Source organism: Atta cephalotes (assembly GCF_000143395.1).
Source record: "Atta cephalotes unplaced genomic scaffold scaffold00015, whole genome shotgun sequence".
NCBI classification, from domain to species: Eukaryota; Metazoa; Arthropoda; class Insecta; order Hymenoptera; family Formicidae; genus Atta; species Atta cephalotes.
The window spans coordinates 823,901-830,338 of NW_012130079.1; positions in this window are offsets into that span (position 1 = coordinate 823,901).

Genomic DNA, 6,438 nt, shown 5'->3' on the forward strand with positions numbered 1-6,438 from the left:
TCTATACCTGTACAAAGTTAAAAAAAAACGCGCGTGCACGCAAATTTATAAGCAAAAATGAAGTGTAATTAATAATGTTAAATTTTTTCGCAACCCAAAAATCGGCTTGCAACGCATACTTTGGGAATCCCTTAGACATTTCATTTCAGCAAATTTCGATAAAATATGTATTTTAAATAGTTTTTAAGAACTTTTTCATATTTTATTTCTCATCAAATGTTGTTATCGTAATTAATAATATAATAGTGCGTGTATGCTGATGAATTCTTAACTCGAAAAGCATTGAAAATAAAAGAAAACATGAAAAAATCATCTAAGGCAATAATGATCGGGATAGTGATCTGGTTAGTCGCAATTGAAATTGTATTGATCTACAGTTAGGTAACTCCATTTTTTACCATAATTCGTATTCACTTCAAAATTTTCTTAACTGTATTAACGAGTCCAGTATACTGACAAAAACTTTACATTAATTTATTTTTGCTAAAAGCGAATATAATTAAATGATTTTTTTCTATTTAAAGATTAAAATTCCAGAATAAGATAAGATTGTAACTTAAAATGTAACTAAAAAACATTTATTATAAATAATTTTTTACAATATTTGACGCGTAATTAAAAAAAGTTCACTGAATTTGCTAATGTCAATTAAGGTTAAGAATAATAATTTCCATTTAACGGAGCCAATTTTATGGTCTTAATATAAATTTATATAAAATTTTTTTTTAATGTAGAATTAAGTCTAGTACAATTAAACAAGAAAAAACTTCTTTATAAAAAATAAATATATTTTTTCTTTAATTGTATGTTTTTAAAAAAAATAGTTTTACATATTAAAATAATACAACTCCAATCATAAAAATTTATTTTGTATTCTTGTTTTTATATTTCTTTTTTCAACATAGAATTTTCATTTCTATATCAATTAGAAGACTATAGAAAGAAATCAGAGCTTCCCAAACTTGTACAGATTGCGATCTGCTTTTTAATGTGACAAATATTCACATTTCATTTAATTTTAGTGAATATAAAGAAACGGAGGAATAAATAAATAAATTATTTATTTATATCACTTTATTTATATTCTCTATATTGTTCCTATTTTTTAATTTTTAATTTTTTATCGAATACGATTTTATAATTCTATTTCTAAGATATAATTCTATTTCTATTTCTAAGATACATAATGAAATATGTATGAGACATGTCCTTGTTTTCTATTTCTGTTGACAACAGCTTTAATATCGATTTCTACATCGATGTAACTTACTTTTTTAGACACAAGGAGTTTAATAATTGTAATTTATTTCAAAATTTGATTTTAATTTTTATCATTGTTGAAAATCCAACTTCATACAAAGTTGGAAAACACACGCGCGCACACAAGTATACAAAGTAACGAAATGTAACTAATATTCTTAAATTTTCTCCGATTTATCAAAAATCGGTTCGCGACCAATACTTTGGGGATCTCTGAATTAGACATTTCATTTTAATAAATATCAATAAAACATTTGTTTTAACAGTTGCTTGCACAATCCAGACAAATAAAGATATCATATTTGTGGATCAAAATGTACAGAGAAATAATACAACAGTTTCTACAACGGCGAGCTCAAGAACAATATCAACAACAATATCAACTACATCACGGTCCATAACAACTTCAAAAAATTTTTCAACAGAAAAAACAACTACTTCGCAAACAGACCATGCACCGGTTTTTACAGGAAACACGAGTATAACAACGACGAACGTAACGATTCCACTTCCAACTTCGAATTTTCCTTCGACTCTGATTCCGATTCCGCCTCCGACTCCAGTTCCAACTCCAACTTTGACTCCGATTTTGCCTCCGACTTCGACTCCGACTCCGAATTTGACATCTAAAACAACAAATACAACAGGTGAAATTACAGTTCCTTCAATGCAATCTACAACGATATCCATACGTTCTACAACAATGCCAATGCAATCTATAACGCAATGTGTATCAAACGTAACGAATCCATCATCCACGACAGTATCTTCGACTACAACAGAAAATCCGACAATAAACACAATCGTAATCAATCCAAGTACGCCTGAAGAAAACATATCAAAAATCACCACTCCTATATTTAATTATATCCTTAGAAATAACACAGGAGTGGCGTGCGTTCTGGCAAACATGACGATTCATATAAATTTGCGATATACAAGAAAAGATTTTCAGGTAAATAAGTAATAATATAATTTATAAAAATAAATATTACAGACTTTTTATACCTTTCAGAAATGTTCATTACAAAAATTTATATTTTTCTTTAATTCACTTCGTCAGCAATTGTGTCTAATCATTATTTTACTGCGTCACAGAATACATTTGCATTTTTTAGATACCAAAATCCATGATGGTTCCAACAGATGCAACGACGACAGGTACTTGCGTTGGAAAAACAGCCAATATGACTTTGAGTTGGGAAGAACCAGTTAAAGGCTACAACAATAAAAAGAATAAAATTACTTTTAATTACTCCCATGATAATAGCAAATTTTTTCTTGATTCCATTTTCATTGACTTGCACGGTAATAATTTTTCATATATCGAATTGCTCTTTATTCTGCAAAAATGTATATAGGAACATATCATATAATATTATACACTTGTTTACCACTTATTATTTTGATTTCTTTCATTTAGAAAAATTATGAAAGTATTTATCTCACATAAATAGAGGAACTTCTTCCTCGAAAAGGAAGTCGAGAAATACAGTCGAGAATGAAGTTAATAATGTTTAGTGATGTTTGAATGGTGCTAATAATATTTCTTTGCTAATAATGTTTCTGCGAATTATTATTAAATATATTTTTCCAGTTCTTATATAGGCAACAAGATTTAATCTCGACTCTATTTATTTGGCTCTACTTATTTATGTTATTCACATAAATAATCTAGTTTAAGTTATTATTAAGTATTTTTCTCATTATTTTATTTGAATGCGTTTAAATAAAAAATGTTTTCTCGATATTTGACAGAAAAAAGAATGACAGGAAATTCAACGGTCAGGCCTCGATCATTCTCCGCTGCGATAAATAATGAAATATTTATATGCGAAACAAGCACTACAATAAATGTCGAGAACAAGATAAATATTGATATTTCTAATGTCTATTTAATTGCCTTCAATGAGTGTCTCGATAATTGTAAAAAAACAGGTACAATAAGCTTTACTTATTTTTATTAATTGTATTAATTAAAAAATTGCTTTTATTAATTGTTTTTCGTTAAATATCTTGAATGTTTCAGTGACTAATTGCACTGCTAAGACAGTTATTAAAACCATCGTAATCATTGGTATAATAATTGTTGGTCTCGTTCTCAATGTTGTATTCTATGTTTTATATTCACTATCTACAAAGAAAATCCAAGAATGATTCCAAGAACATTTTCAGGAGGTTTGTTAGGCATTAGTTTTTAGAGAAAATAATTTTAAAAACCACGAATAGCTCAGAATTTGGAAATTCCAATGTCAGTAGCATTGTAACATGTATACATATCAAATTATATATCACATGGACATCTTACAAATAGAAAATATTAGAGAAAAACATCTATTTTATTTACAAATAAATTTCTATTAAATTTCTATTATCTTAATAACGTGCTGTTATCTGTGCATTTTATTTTTCTTTTCTTCCTTTTTTCCACAGGAATAAGAATCCTAAGTCAAAATACCTTTTTTGTATATTTTTACAATAGAAATCGTTTAATGTCCACATTGAGAAAAAAATGTTTAGTATTTGTGACTATAATTGCATAAAATTATTATGATTAGGTGCTCCAGTTTTATAATTATTATTATTACATAATATTAGTAATAATAATTATATTCATATACTTCAAATAAATATATAATACCAAACATATATATACAGGATGTTTTAAATTATACGCATCACCTGCTAATGGCAAAAATAAAGATATATTCCAATCACAAGAAACAATTACTAATTTACCATTCACTGAACACTTCAGTTTGAAAATCAAAACCTATATGTTGATGAGAATAAGTGAATAAGTAATATAAAATAATTGTAAAAGAATTATTAAATTAATTACTATTAGATACAAAAAGTACTTAACTTAATTAAGTCACAAATACTTGTAAATAGAAAAAAAGAAACAAAATTAAGTTATAGTTACTGAAAAATAATAACTCTAACTGTAACTTTGTTACAAATGATGAATTATTTCCTAATCTTAAGCACTATAATTATTTTACTATGCATTTATGGTCACATGGAAGAAAAACCAAATTTCTCTCAATGTATGGATTGAATTGATAATCGATTCATGGGAGATGTGCCAATAAAGATTGCGTATGGCGCTGGGAAACACAGCGTTCTTTAATTAGTTAGGCTTAACAAATAGTTTGGGGTTCAATCGCCCCTGTATACGTTACGGTTACGCCCACCCCGATTACCACGTTATTTGATAAACTGTAACATTTACAGCACCATCTGCGCAATCGTGTGAACGTTGATCAGCTGGTGGATTCTACGAAGCATACATTCCTCATATAATATTGATTTCAATTCTAGTAATTCTTGAAGCGAAATCGATGCGATATTGTCTAAAATGTTGCGTTGTTCTTTAACATTTTACGAATTTACATAGTGAGCATTCATCGTATTCACCTAAGAACGAGAATGTCATCTATGATGTATTCCCTCGACGACGCGTACCGGAAAAAGATCGTATTTCAAACCGATTCCAGCAGAAAAAATATCAAACACTACAGACACACCCTTCGTTTAACACCTGGATATCATATCGCTCACAACAGATGCCACAGCGAAATTTACGATTATCCCTATTAATTGGTCAGCAGGAATGTCCACTATCACGAGAAATATACGGGAGGCATTCGTTTTCTATTACCGTGAGAACTACGAAAAATATTAAAAGTAAATCATTCTAAATTGGCACGATAATATAGCTACTTAAAACTGATGTGATGAATATGATGACAAAAAGAATATTTATATTATTATAAAAGTAACAGAGTTAGAGAGAAAAGAAGAAAGATGATAGCATTATTTATACATATTATATTATAATAAAACATGGAATATATTTCTTGTCAAATTTTTCATATTTTTGCAGCTGATATTTTCTAACTTTTTTTATTTGCTCCTATAAAATATTTCGAATTTGTTAGAAAAGATATCTGAGCATCTTAGATAGCGTCAGCTGTTCAGGCATCGCGTCCCTTTAAAATTTAAAGATCCTGTAAAGCCTATTATTCCTCGCTTCTCGTTTGAACTGAACCTCTGTAACGACACCGAGCAGAGGGTAAGCTGTGAAAAGTGTCGTGTCGTCTATTTCGCAAAGATTTATAAGGGAAAATATATAAGAAATCTCCGCGGGACTTTCAAAGGAAATAACTAGCATGCTTCTTTATTGCACTGACTGTACAAAATATTCAGCTAACGATAGATTGCTATAAAAATATAGTGTTTCACAAAACAAAACAATCTTGATGTAACCTAAAAGTAATAATTTTTTAATCTTTAATTATAATTATATATTATCAAAATTCAAACCAATGCAATTAAAAGATGAATTAAAGAGATTCAACAGAGGGAGAAAAAACAGTTTTGCTAAAGTAAAAAAAGTTTAACTTATATAGATCTAAAAATCTTTTTTGTTAAACCTCTAAAATAATTTTATATTAAGTTAGTTGTTAAAAATATTATTTTTTGTAACATTACTCATCATGCTTCTACATAATTATTTCGATCCAGTACAATTATTTGCAGATGTATATATAATATCTAAAATTTTTAGATACTCCGTGCTTTCCGTGAAATTTTTATTTCGCCTCAGTATTTTTATATTATACGTGTAATTAATAACTTAATAATTACTATACATGCCACTAACTTTCAATTGACGCGAATATATGATAAAGAGAACAATGCTGTCTGCTGCCGATCTCAATCTTTTTTCTTTCGTAGACATTCTAAAATCAATAAATCTCAAGGGTCTAAAGGACCAGGCACGCGTGCCAGAAGGATCAGCCACGCGCGTGACTTCTCTTCTTTCCGAGAAATAATTTGTGTTCAACCAATAGAGCGACTTGACCTGCTTCGCAATCAATTTTCCGAGAAACCTCAATGATTTTTATTAATACAGTAAGAAAACACGCACACTCGTCATCTTCAATACCTTAGTCAGAAAAAAATCCCAAAATTATTGTGTACAAAATTACCTATAATCTCTCTTTTTTATCTTGAAAATATAAGTAAAAAAGAAGAAACACGTTAAACAACTCGTCCTGCATTGTAATAAAAACATTTTTTTAGCGATCTATAAATAAAATATTGGTTTTGATAAACGGAGAAGGCACTGAGAATTACTTCTGTTATATATATATATATATATATATATAT